Source organism: Nicotiana tabacum, chromosome 3, assembly GCF_000715075.1.
Source record: "Nicotiana tabacum cultivar K326 chromosome 3, ASM71507v2, whole genome shotgun sequence".
NCBI classification, from domain to species: Eukaryota; Viridiplantae; Streptophyta; class Magnoliopsida; order Solanales; family Solanaceae; genus Nicotiana; species Nicotiana tabacum.
Genome location: NC_134082.1, coordinates 131,800,503 through 131,815,407, shown reverse-complemented (window position 1 = coordinate 131,815,407; position 14,905 = coordinate 131,800,503).

Sequence of the window (14,905 nt, the reverse complement as noted above, 5' to 3'; positions counted from 1 at the left end):
CAGTCACACCAACAATAAAATCCCATCCACCCTGAAATTGAAACCGGGGCACGTCGAGCAGTTGAGAAGTTAGTATCATCTACCTCTTTTTACCAAGCCTTCAAATCAATTACCAAATATGGTGGGGAACCAATAAGCGTCACAAATGGAGACCAGCACACTCTGAATTGAGAGAGATAAAATGAGAGAGTCTCGGCGGTGAAAACCTTCGGGCACCACGAGGCGACGGGAGTAGAGAAACCAAAATGAGAGAGCTTGTTTAGTAAAAACTCGCAAAGAGTGCTATCAAGCGATGACATGAAGAGAAATGAGAGAGGTCAGCCAGCGAAAACCCGCAAAGGGCGCTGTTGGCCGAAAAAGAATGACTCCACCCCAAGAAGGTCTCGGCGTTCCACCGGTTTGGAATCACAGATCCGTTCTGGTTCAGGAAAACGCAAGTTCATGGAAGGTCAGACGTCCAGTCCAAAGAGCATGCCATGTCATTTAAAGCCAGCGTTATCTTCCTCAGATAAGTCTTTCTCGTCCCAAAAGGGACACTCCCTTCCTGAATTTGTGTTCTCCTTTCTTTGCTTCTCTTCGAATCCCTTTTGTGTTTTAACCCCAAGTTCAGGACACACCGGAAAGGGCAAGTGGCAGGTTTGTTTGCACGGAATCCCGTCTCATGAAGGAAAGCGCCTCATTTCGTTGGTACGATTGCCCAAGCCTGATGAATCATGACGTTTGATGTTGTTTTAAAGTAAAGAGGAAAGAGAGAAATCTTCCCCAGCAAGTCCATTTTCAGATAAATCCCCACAGAGTCTCCCCCTGTACAAATCCCCACAGAGTCTCTTCTTTTTGTACAATCTCCCACAGAGTCTCCCCAGTATCAAAAAAAAAAAAATCCCCGTTGGAATTTCCTCAGCACATCCCCAGCGAGTCCTTTTGTAAATATTCCCCAACAAGCTTACCCCAACAAACCCTGGGAAACTCGTTTTGAAACAAAATACCCAGCATACCCCATTGTACAGAATCCGCACAAAGAATCCACTTTGTAAATATTCCCCCCACAGAGGTTCCTTTTGCACAAATGCCCGCAGAATACCTCCAATAGAATCCCCGTTGAGAACCTCCAATCAAAACGGGACACAAAAAAAAACAACAAAAAAGAGGCCTTACGAGGCAAATCATCGCAGAATCTGAAAATACAAGCTTGAACAGTCTAGAAGGGTTTCGCCATTCGAATCAAATCAATGGCGGAACTTCACAACAGAAATAAAGACGCAAGAAAGCAACTGGGAACGATCAAGGTCACCAAACCGACCATCATTTCCGAACTAACAACTGATTCTTTGTCTAAAAGGTTGAAACAGGTCTAATCCAAGACAACCGTGCAAGAAGCAGGTGTCGCCTAAAGAAGAAGGTACACGGGTACAGGAAGTACTTCGGCAATGATGAATTCACTCGAAAGGTAAGCTTCCACGAAACTCCCTTTTATCTTCTATTAAAACAAGAAAACTCAAAAAAAAAATAGATCGTGTAGTGTTCTCGAGCTTTATCCCCGGCCAGTCAGCATTAGGGTTTTAAACCCTAAACTGAATTTTCCTTTTAGTCAGCATTAGGGTTTTAAACCCTAAACTGAACTTTTTCCTTTCAGCCAGCATTAGGGTTTTAAACCCTAAACTGAGCTTTTCCTTTAGTCAGCATTAGGGTTTTAAACCCTAAAATGAACTTTTTCCTTTCAGCCAGCATTAGGGTTTTAAACCCTAAACTGAGCTTCTCCATGTAATCAGCATTAGGGTTTTAAACCTTAAACTGAGCTTTTCCTTTTAGTCAGCATTAGGGTTTTAAACCCTAAACTGAACTTTTTCCTTTCAGCCAGCATTAGGGTTTTAAACCCTAAACTGAGCTTTTCCATGCTATCAGCATTAGGGTTTTAAACCCTAAACTGAATTTTCCTTTTAGTCAGCATTAGGGTTTTAAACCCTAAACTGAACTTTTTTCATTCAGCCAGCATTAGGGTTTTAAACCCTAAACTGAGCTTTTCCATGCAATCAGCATTAGGGTTTTAAACCCTAAACTGAACTTTTTCCTTTCAGCCAGCATTAGGGTTTTAAACCCTAAACTGAATTTTCCTTTTAGTCAGCATTAGGGTTTTAAACCCTAAACTGAACTTTTTCCTTTCAGCCAGCATTAGGGTTTTAAACCCTAAACTGAGCTTTTCCATGTAATCAGCATTAGGGTTTTAAACCCTAAACTGAGCTTTTCCTTTTAGTCAGCATTAGGGTTTTAAACCCTAAACTGAACTTTTTCCTTTCAGCCAGCATTAGGGTTTTAAACCCTAAACTGAGCTTTTCCATGCAATCAGCATTAGGGTTTTAAACCCTAAACTGAATTTTTCTATGCAGCCAACATTAGGGTTTTAAACCCTAAACTGAGCTTTTCCTTTTAGTCAGCATTAGGGTTTTAAACCCTAAACTGAACTTTTTCCTTCAGCCAGCATTAGGGTTTTAAACCATAAACTGAGCTTTTCCATGAAATCCGCATTAGGGTTTTAAACCCTAAACTGAACTTTTTCCTTTCAGCTAGCATTGGGGTTTTAAACCCTAAACTGAGCTTTTTCATGCAATCAGCATTAGGGTTTTAAACCCTAAACTGAATTTTCCTTTTAGTCAGCATTAGGGTTTTAAACCCTAAACTGAACTTTTTCCTTTTCAGCCAGCATTACGGTTTTAAACCCTAAACTGAGCTTTTCCATGCAATCAGCATTAGGGTTTTAAACCCTAAACTGAATTTTCCTTTTAGTCAGCATTAAGGTTTTAAACCCTAAACTGAACTTTTTCCTTTCAGCCAGCATTAGGGTTTTAAACCCTAAACTGAGCTTTTCCATGCAATCAGCATTAGGGTTTTAAACCCTAAACTGAATTTTCCTTCTAGTCAGCATTAGGGTTTTAAACCCTAAACTGAACTTTTTCCTTTCAGCCAGCATTAGGGTTTTAAAACCTAAACTGAGCTTTTCCATGCAATCAGCATTAGGGTTTTAAACCCTAAACTGAATTTTCCTTTTAGTCAGCATTAGGGTTTTAAACCCTAAACTGAACGTTTTCCTTTCAGCCAGCATTAGGGTTTTAAACCCTAAACTGAGCTTTTCCATGCAATCAGCATTAGGGTTTTAAACCCTAAACTGAATTTTCCATGCAGCCAGCATTAGGGTTTTAAACCCTAAACTGAATTTTCCTTTTAGTCAGCATTAGGGTTTTAAACCCTAAACTGAACTTTTTCCTTTCAGCCAGCATTAGGGTTTTAAACCCTAAACTGAGCTTTTCCATGCAGCCAGCATTAGGGTTTTAAACCCTAAACTGAATTTTTCCTTTTAGTCAGCATTAGGGTTTTAAACCCTAAACTGAACTTTTTCCTTTAACCAGCATTAGGGTTTTAAACCCTAAACTGAGCTTTTGCTTCCAGTCAGCATTAGGGTTTCTAAACCCTAAACTGAGCTTTTCCATAAATCAGCATTAGGGTTTTAAACCCTAAACTGAACCTTTTCCTTTAGTCAGCATTAGGGTTTTAAACCCTAAACTGAATTATTCCTTTGTTCGGCGTTAGGGTTTTAAACCCTAAACTGAACCTTTCCCCAGCTAGTCAGTATTAGGGCTCCAACCCTGAACTGAGCATGCATATCCTCTTTCATCAATTTTATGAACTTCCTGGCGAATAATTAACGAAATTTTCCTAGTGAAATTGGGGCAGAAAATTTCGTTCGTTTGTTTTCTCCCGCAGGTCTGACCTCGAGCCACATGGATCGAAATGACCCACAAGATGAGTCCCAGTTCAGAATCAAAGAAGAAAAAGAAAAAGAAAAAAGAAGATGTCCCGAGATATCGGAGTAAATGGAAGGCGGATTGACTCCAACATTTGATTAAGGTCCTGAACCCTGCCAATCGCGTCTCACTCAGTATCCCGGAGATTAAACAAGTCGCCGCAACTCGCAAGCATCAAGATTCAGATCGGAGTCTACAAGCAAAATCAGCTAAGACCCAAGATCAAGTCGTAAAAGAATCATAGATAGGAATCTTGTAACTAGCAATTGACATGCATATAAGTAGTTAGTTCAGTTTCCAATTTTCGTTTGGTTGTAATAAGGCGGTCAGTGACGCAGCAGTGACAATAGCAATAGCAGTAGCAGCAAGCATTGCAATCCCATGGTAGTCCCAGCTACCAAAACTTCTCGAACTACATTGACCTGATTCCTGTTTAGCCCAGGATATGTAGGAAATCTTTGAAGCAAGATTCGGTCAGATCTTTCAAAAACATGCTTCATACGGAGTGGTCCATAGGCAAAAATCGCTCATACACGCTCACTTTATCTTTGCACGAAAACTCTTCGTGTTTCCGAACAAAGAGGGGCAGCTGTGAGCACGTGATTTTTGTTTTGCGCGACAGTCGCTCCAAAAGAATAAAAATTGGTCCTGCTGTACAATTTTGGATTTCTGTACGGCACTTTGTTGATTTATTTGTGACTTTTGCCCGTTTTTATTTATTTATTTGTTTAAAGCAAAACAAAATACAAAAAATGTGTGGGTCATGCATAATTCGAACCGTAATCCGGTCGTTAAATAGAAAATCATAAATAGGCATCCTCGTCCGTGATTTTGATTTGTTTGATTTTACCTGTTTTGAAATATTTTAGTGTGTGTGCAAATAATTGTATTGAGTGTGTATTTAATTTTTAATTTGATTTTTGCTTAGTTTTTGTTTTTAAAATAAAAAAAAAGAAGAAAAAAAGATTAGCAATTATTCCGGATTGGGCCAATTTATTAAAATTGGCCCAAACAAACAACGTTCAAACCAGGCCTACCCGGTCCGCACCAGCTGATACCCAGGGTGTCCAAACGACGCCGTTTTGGTCCAAACTGATCTGGGCTGTTGACCTCAGATTGATCAACGGCCAAGATCACCTCCCCATAACCCACTAATGGCCCCGACCCGTTTTCACCCGGATCGACCCAAACCCTCTAAAAAATGAAACGACACCGTTTCTTTCGAGCTGAAGGATCCTGGCCCTTCATCACATCTCATCCAACGGCCAGGATCTGCCTACCCACTAACTATATAAGCTCATAATCTTACCCTGCCCCCCTATCCGAACCCCAGCCTCGTCGTCTTCACCAGAACCCCCAAACCCTAGAGCCGCCCCTGTACTCTTCACCATGAAAACCGGCGGCACGGACGCCGGTGACCTCCACCTGAACACCATAGAACCCCCTCACCACCCTGAACATGGACCTGTTGACCGTTTAGGTCGAATCATCCTCTAGGTCCTCGAATCTTCATTTGAAGATTCGAGTCAAAACTCGATCTACACCGTTTAACCCCAGCTTCACACCAGACACTCCCCAGACCCCCCTCGTGACCAAACCATACTTGGTTTGGTCCGAATCTGATCAGGGAAGCATGAATCCCAGATCTGAGTTTTGGAACTGGGTGATTCCTCGTCACTGGTCCGTGTCTTGTTCGAGCCAAAGAAATTAAAGTCTAATGGATCTGAGAAACACTTCGATTAAAGTCCGTTCAGCCTTAAGAAAGGTCTGTTCGAGTCCGAGTAAGGTTTTGATCTTTTGCGGTTTAAGGTGAGTTCTTTCTTTTCTTATTTGTTTTGGTTCATTTGATTTTTGTAAGGGTCTGTTCATGTTCTGTTTGTGTCCTTGACTTCTATCAACTGTGCCTTAACCACTTTGCCTGAACCTCTGTTGTTTGATTATGCCCTTCCATTTGTTCTGATAATGTGTATGTAAGTGTTGTGCAAGTAGCTGATTTTCAAATTTGGACTGACTAGTTGACTCCTCGAGTGCATTTCTGCTTAGTCAATATAATTCGAATCATGTATCGATACTGTTTAAATGTCTGATTTTTGGCTACGATTGTGTATGTTAATGCTAATATAGTCGAGTCGACATGTGTCGTCAATTAGTTTCAACTGTCTGAACAAAATAAATCGATTTGCTTCTGTTGAACATTGCCTGAATCAATTAAGAACTAAGTTCATTTACTTATAGTTGTTAATGTGATTTCAGAAACCTAATGTTTAGTCTGTAATGGTAATCTGAACTGGAGGGCATGTGCACAACATGGGCATAAAGGCCCTTTTGAATAAATAGTTTGACAGCATGTGCTGTCAGACTACCTCCTGCTGCCCATGCTTGCTTTTAGTTAATAAAATGGGAAAGATAAGTCTGCCAGGGAATGTTGATGGGGTTAATACTTAATTAGCTAAAGTGGAACTGAAAATGGAAGGCACATGGGAGGGGTATGGTGATATTCTAAACAGGCTATTAAAAGGGGTAATGTGAAGGCTTATAAAGAGAGGTTAGAGGACATCTGAAAGAGAAGAAGGACCCAGAGGATTAGAGGTTAGAGAACACACACACATACAGAGAAAAATACACACACTGGGAGGATATAAGAGAAAAAGAGAGAGCTGATAGAGATACAGACAGAGGGAATAGACACAGACAGACAATATAGGAGGAGAGGAAAAGAATACCACCTGATGTTAGGAAAGGAGATAGAGGGAACTGGAAAAGGTTTCTTTTGATAATTCAAGCATAAGTTCAAAACTGAACACTGATTTTTGGATTTTGGAAAGAAAGGAGATAGAGAGTGGCTATACAGAAAGCATAAACTGTCTTTTCTTCCTGCTAATTGTTCGATTCCCAGTTTGTTTGACCTGTTTCAAACAAGTGTTGATTTCCTCTCAAGTATCAGTCAGGTTTCTGCTGTTTGGTTCTTATTGGTTTGTTTTCTTTTGGAGTTAGACCGTTTGAGTTCTGAGCCCACTCCCCTGCTTGTTGCTGTCATTTTGTTACCTCTTCCCATTGGCTATAACTGCATCTTGCATTGGGATTTTGTTACCTGCTGTTACTGCTGCTGCACTTGTTGTCATTGTTACTCTGCTGATTGCCCTCTTCTTCAATTGTCAAATATTTTCAGGTACACAACCTCTGAAATCATGTATTGTTGAAAGTTTGAAGTTGAAGAAGAAATAAAGAAATGAACATCTGTTTATGTTATAATATTGGTGTTAAAAAAAAAAGTTGAATGTTAGTTGGGCCTGTATTTGTTTAACTGAAAACTGCAAACATTCTGTATAAATTAACATGTATTCTAAGTTGAGATGAACAAGTAGATAGCATTGGCTTGATAAATCAGATGTGTTTTAAAGCATGCAATCGTTAGCTTTGTTTCAGTTATGATACCATAAACATAGAATCATCGCAAGCACATGTATGTATTTTTGCTTATATCTCTGAACCATCGAATTTGCTACATTCGTTTCTATTTGACTCCAAGATAAGATGTGCCCCAAACTGATTCTCTTGCAGCGTTACATTAACAAGGTAATAATGTATGCTTACCCTTCTACTGGACTACTTGTTTTCTACATAGTTTCGATATGAGCTTCAATATAGATTCATCGTTTCGAAATAACGCGACTGCTTTTCTGAGTTCAATCAACAGTGGTTTTCCTAATAAACAACTAATCTCATTTATCAAGACCAAATGGGCTAGTTCTGCAATCCGAACTGGAAGGTCGTTTCTTAATGCAAATTTAGTGTACGTTATTAGTTTGCTTGCAATCCCCTTAGCAAATTAACAAAACTTATTCACTCCTTGAAGGCGAGGCATGAGATAGTTCTTACCTCATAAACAACCAATTAGGCGATCAAGCAAAAATTTGGATTCATCATATATAGTAGGGATTTAGTATGTTAGTTGCTTAAACAAGTAAGCTTAGTATTTTTCTCCTTTATCTTCCTAGAGACAAATGTATTAGAAATGTAGTCACTTTAGGATATCCTTTTTCTAAAATAGAGATGAGCCTCGCCAAATAAAAATGCAAAATTGCGGGGCCCTCAATAAATAACCATAATAATTATTTAGAATTCAGGATAGGCCGTTTAGTGAATTTCATGGCCTTCTACAAAATAATAACGCGCTAGACCCTTAGGGCACGGCTTAATTAAATTACATTCTTAAAACTCGGGTGCACATGATGTGACCCGAATCCAAATATCAACGGAGTCGAAATGGTCAACAACTATGGGCGCATTGATTGCGACGCGGTTCGAGATACATTTTCGCGACGTTGCAAATTCTATAAAAAATAAACGATAATAATAAAAGCGGTTTAAACTTAATAAAAGCACGTAAGTCATAACATATTTTTAAATCAGATATTTAGCCATTATAACAATTTAAGCGACCGTGCTAGAACCACGAGATTCGAGGGTGCCTAACACCTTCCCTCGGGTCAACAGAATTCCTTACTTAGAATTTCTGGTTCGCAGACTTCATTTGGAAAAGTCGAAAATTTCCTCGATTTGGGATTCAAGATAAACCGGTGACTTGGGTCACCAAAAACCAACCCTTTCCCAAGTGGCGACTCTGAATTAATTAAATAATCCCATTTCGAATATTGTCACTTAAATTGGAAAAACTCCACCCGCGCATCTTACCCTTCGGGGCGGGCGCGCAAAAAGGAGGTGTGACAATTATTTATAAATATAGAATTACTAATTAGTGTATATTCAAGAAAGAATATGCATCTTAAATACCAAATCTAATATCATTTAAGTTTTGATAATTATTTCATTTAAATTTAATCTAATTGTGTAATTACACTTGCGCAACCAAACAACACACTTGTAATTACACTGTAATTATGTTATGACAAACAAATAGATTGTCGTAATTACTAGGTTGTGTAATTACTACCCTAGTAATTACCAATTCCAATTATTGGATGACTTTCCAAACTGACCCTTAATAATGCAAGAATTGTAATGCAGATATTGAAATATGTATTTTGTTTACTTTTTTAAAAATCGCTTAATAGATGAGAATTATTTGGTCATTTTAATTGTTTTAATCCATTTTTTTTTCTTATTTCGTCTTCTAGCTTGCATAAAAATAATATATTTATGCAAGTATTACTTATGCAGGAAAAAAAATAACCAGACAATGTATTAGCAATGATGAGTTTTATGCAAGTAAAGAAAAAAATAACGAAACACCTCTTCAGTATTGTAATAACATATACATGCAACCAAACGAGCCCTACGAGCAGACATTGGGTGCTCTGGCTCCATCTGCTCTTCTCCTCTTCCCCTCCACAACTCCAGAATTAAACCTGCCCTATTGTCCTATACTCTTACAATTTCTTATATGTTGTTTTGACTTCGGGTGCTTTTACCATAGCAAAACCATGGTCTTGATATGTCCTATTTATTTTTGAGCTTAACTTTTTTATATTTTGTAAAAGAAATTAAAATTACCATAGGCAAGAACTAATATCAGTGGTGCTTGCTAAACACATACTCCTATCCCAAAACTATATCGGACAGTGACGTAGCCACCCTATTCCATGGGTGGTCTAGCGCACACCATTCATCGAAAAATTATATTGCGTATATGTTTAGCCGAAAAATGATACAGTTGAATTTGTACGTAGTTTATATACAAATGAATTAATTTGATCTTGAAATAATAGATGGATTAGATAAAAGTATGATACTTAGCCTTGAGATGGAGATAAAATAGGTAAAATAGAAATTCCAGGAGCAGAGATCCCGAGCACAATAGCAACAATATCATTAAACAAGAAGATAAAATTATATTGAGCTTTGAATAGAGTGTAGTATATGTTTGCCAGAAAATTTGTGTTCTTTACAATGATAATAGAGTTCACTATTTGTAGCTGCATCTAGGGAACAAGTCCTAGGATCAAGCCCCTCTTTAATCTTAGTTATTAGGGCCATTGAAGAATATATAACGGCAGACAGTGAATGCCATATTCCTTGTAACAGGTTGTATACTTAATGCTGTAGAATAATCCTCAATTAATGTTACCGGGTGGCAGTTATTTACTTCATCTTTATGAGTATCATTCTCTCTGGTAACAGACGAGATTGTTGCCTTCAGATTCAACTATCTTCTGTCTTCGGCTCCATATGTCACTTCCTCATGCGATCATTTAATATAAACATATTTTACCCTATACAGATAGTACTCCGCTTTCTGGTGGCATAAATTTCTGTCACTGGAAAGTTGGTAGAAACACCCTCTTTGGCGGGAAATCACTGACCCCCTCTGAAAGGTTTCTGACGGTTGATTAGACGCACTCCTATTTGCATTTAATGCCCCGAACATGCGTCATCCCACAATTTAGCATCACTTTTGTCAGTTATCGAGGTAATTATAACCACGTGTTTTTCCGCCTATACCTTTAATTATACGCATCAACTTCCTCCATTCACTTCATAATACTCTAAATTTATTCAAAATTTCTTTACTCAACTCATACTTCGTCTTTAACCTTTCTTTAACTTTTTTCTTTGAGAGAAAACCTTTCTTTTGATAAAAAATGGCCTCTTCTTCCAGAAATCCTAGTTCTTCAAAGAACAGAGATAAAGCTACTACTCCCCCTACGGTGAGTACCATCATCTCAAAGAATCTAATTACTACCAAAAATTTTGAAGAGAAGTATCCATCTGATCACCCTCATTCGTGGGTTGTTAGCGTATACCCTTCTTCCATCCGTCCTTCCAGTATCCCTGCTGTGAAAGAAGACTGCCACGGTCAAGATTTGGACATTATCGCTCCCGACCTGGCGGAGCGGATAACCTTACCCAAGAAGGGTTTTACGTATTTTTACATGTATCCCTTCACCTTGGGAGCGTTTTCTTTGAGTGGAGAGCTTGATTCCGTCATCATGGAGTTTTGCCTCTGCTACCAGGTGTACTTGGCATAAGTAAGTCCTTCCGTGTGTAGGACAATCACTTGTCTTTGGCGCCTGTTCCAAGAGACGGGAGAAGAGTTATCCCTAGCTTAAGTGATGAACCTCTATTCCCCTAAGATCTTCCGCGGGGGAATGATAAATTTTAGCAAGCATGACCACCATGCTCTGCTATCCAGCATAGATGATGACAATGACTATGGATGGATGGAATGGTTCGTTTCAGTCGCGACCAGTGACATCATCCCGGCCACGGCTCCAGCCTTTCCCGAATTATGGAACCGTACTCGTAAGTTCACCATTTATTCTTTTCTTCCGTTAAAGATAATTCCTCATCGTTATTGACCATTCTTCTTTTACTTATTTCAGCGACTCGGTAGGTTCCACCTAAGGTTGAAGGCTTGGACCAATGGTCCAAAAAATCTTGGACGTTACTACTTCCGAAACCCGCACGTGGAAAAACTGTCCCTTAAATACATGTGGAAGGCCGAAAATCATGGTTTGTCAAACTCAACTTGTTTTTACCTTTTCATATAAGGAGGTTGTTTGACCCTTCTCTTCTATTGAATTTAGGTCTACCCCAAGGCTTAGTTGTCGCCCTTGAGGCGGATGTTTTGGCTAATCCTGTTGATACGGAGAGGCTGCAGGAGGCCTTTATACAGACAAGTGCCTTCGGGCCTGCTTCTGGTGCGAGTGCTTCTTCTTAGAGTCCACAACCGGAGAGCAAACAACTAAAGAGAAGACATTCCTCCACATCCCGGGGAAAAGAAAAAGAGGGCGAAGACTGTCGCCCCCAAGTCGTCTTCGAAAGTTGTGGTGACGAGCCCCCCGCCCAGGCCAACCATAGATACCGTGATGATTGACGATGATGGGTAAGCCAGCAAGGAGAGGGCTTCTCTACAATGAACATGACGACCTTCCTCAGCTCAATAGACTTCTCAATCTGTTGAGTTAGTTACACCAACCGAGGACGATGCCTTGGTTCTCTGGGGGAGTTTGAGATGGTGGAAAATGCCAACTCTCGCTTTCGGATCCCAGTCACTGCACCTGGTACTGCGAGGCTGAGTACTGGGTCCCTGCGTCTTTGGTTGATGAGCAACCAACAACCAGCAGTGCGCTTTTCGTAGCCACTTCTCATCCTTCAATGCCATTAGTTTCATTTCCTTTACCAACTCTTCCTTTACTACCAGCAACTGCTACATCATCTCCACCGGCCGCTTCTGTCCGAAAACAGGATGTTCCTCTCCCCTAGTCCCCCATTTATGGAAACTTGGGGCAAAATTTTGCCGCCCCCTTAGAAGATCCGCAAAGGAAGAGGAGCGTTACTCTCTCGGTATCTACCTAATGCAATCTGCTGCCCCGACTGGTGGAACTTGCTAACTATCTGAAGCCTTTGCTTCAGAAAAATATAGGGAAAAGATACAAGCTCTCTCGGGAAAGTGGGTTGAACAATGCTATGCACAATGCTGCAGCAGTATATTCTTCGCTTCCTTCATTATATCTTTTATCTTTGATATATTAGTGTTTTGAGTTTGCCTTTTTTGTTTTGCAGTCCAATTTTCTTGCTTCCGAGGGTCTCCAAAGGTTGGTTCGAGATAAGGAGGAACTTACCTCTGAGCAGGATCAACTTTTTGCCGAGCGGGACCAAACTGCTGCCCACCTATCATAACTGGAAGCTAAAACTGCTAAGGCTATTGTGTTGGAGGTTCGGTTGCAGCAAAGCAAGCAAGAAGTAGAGACCCTTAGCCAAGAGATCGCCCCGTTGAGGGTTCAATTTGAAGAGGCTAGGGCCAAATGGGCTAAATTCCATAGTGTCGTTCTTGCTGCATCCGATCACGAGGCTCCCTCCACTAAAAGATTGAAGAATTTTGAGGCGGCCTTGAACTCCAAAACTGAAAAGATTGCTTCTGCCGGGGTGAAGTATTCCCAATTGGAGGAGAAGTATAAGCAGACCATTGAGCATAATAAACTTTTCAGCTCTATTGTTCGTGATCTCAATGTCAGCCTCGATCTGTTAGATTTGCGCGGGAAAATCTTTCTTTCCGAGGTTGACCAACTTAAAGAAGAACTCAAGCTCCGATCGACTTCCCTAGTTGTTGAAAAAACATATGTTATATACAACATGAGGAAAAAAACTAGGAAAAGGCTAAAGCGGGTGTCATTGACTTTGATGCCAAAATCGCTAAAGCCCGTGAGCTGGAGTCAACTGCTAAAAGTGGTCTTCCGGCCAGGCTTGATGTTACTGATTCGTCTGGTTCCGGTTCTAAATTCTCGGGAACTGAAGAGGAACCGGAAGGAGATGATGCTGAAGGTCAAAATGATGAAAGCCAAGACATTGAGCCGGCGACAGATCTACCCACTTCTCTCGGGGTCGCGGATGCTTCTCTTCCTCCGTGTTCCGGAGATGAAATAACTTAGCTTTTGATTTCTTTTTCCAATTTTTGTATTTGTGCCGTTTAGCACATTCGTTGTAAATAAAAACACTTTTTGCTCAAGTATTGTATAAGTTTTCCTTTCTGTGTACTTTTGTTTAAATGTTTATGTAAGTTTGATCTTTTCATCCTTTTTCATTTAAGTGTTTTGTGCAAGTTTTACTATTTGCGTCTGATCATGCAAAGCTTTGGTTGTATTTTTTCTCGAAAGCATTTGGATTTAGGGCACAAGTTCTTCCGAAATCAACCCTTTATCGTGAGAGTTTTTATAAGATAGGGCCCTCTTATGTTTAGGGTGCTCTTGAACAGGACGCCTCCTGTTTACCATGGCATTAGCATTTGAAGTACTTTTTTAACTTTCTAATGACAAAATCAATTCATCGTTCAGACAAGAAACAAGATAGAAATAAAAGGACTTTACTTTATTCCTTCCATTTTGAAAAGTACATAAGCATTCGTTGTGCTAAAAAGAAATTGCCCTTTCTTGTGGCTAACTTGTACAACTTGTTTCTACGGGATATAACTATGCTTCTAGATTTTGTATGTCGATCGAAGCGAGAGTCGTTATTGTCGTATCCTCATATCATTCCCCCTAGTGTTCGAATGCGAAGAATACGAATTTGAACACTGGAAGTTTAACACCTTCAAGGATTCCACTAATGAATTGCTAGATAATCTTCAGTTCGGTAACAAACTTCACTTCCCTTTAGGAATTTATGCTATCTAGCCAAAGACTATCTAAAAATTCCCTAGTGTCTTACAATTGTGAACGGTCAGGTAATTTTTGTTCGATCGCAAACTTAACTTCCCGGTAGGAACTTTTCTACCGAGCAAAAGATTATCTAACCCCTCCGGAGTGGTTCTTCGCTTGTGTGCCTTGTTATTAAAGGTATTATTGCTGTTGTTAAAACATTCTTCGTAGTATGCTTTCTGTTGCTGCTCGTTAAAATCCTTGCCATAAAAACCTAATTGGGTCAAAAACTGGACGAAGGGAAAAAGAGTGCAACATATATTTTTAGTACAGGTGACGTCATCAGCAATAGTATCTCTTGAGGTGTACCACATTCCAGTTGCTTGGAAACTTTTCTCCATCTTGATTCTCCAACTCGTATGATCCTTTACCGTTGATGGCTAAAACAAGATAGGGTCCTTCCCATGTTGGACCTAGCTTCCCTGCATTGAGTTCTCAGTTGTTTTGAGTTACTTTTCTTAAAATCAAGTCTCCTACTTTGAAATAACGGAGGTTGGCTCTTCGATTGTAATATCTTTCTATTATCTACTTTTGAGCTCCCATCCTTATATGTGCCAAGTCCCTATGTTCATCAAACAACTCCAAATTGACCAATATTGCTTCGTTGTTTACCTCTTCATTTGCCTGGAAGTATCTCAATGTAGGCTCCCCTACTTCCACCCGGATTGGGGCTTCTGCTCCGCACACAAGGGACAAAGGAGTCTCTCCCGAGCTCGATTTAGCTGTTGTTCGTTATGCCCATAATACACCGAGCAACTCCTTGGGCCATTTGCCTTTATCTGCATCCAATCTCTTTTTGAGATTTTGTATAATCACCTTATTCGTTGATTCCGCTTGACCACTTTTGCTTGGATGATAGGTCGAAGATGTGATCTTTTTGATTTTGAAGTCTTCAAGGAATTTCGTGACCTTTGCGCCTATAAATTGCAGCCCATTATTATAGGCTATCTC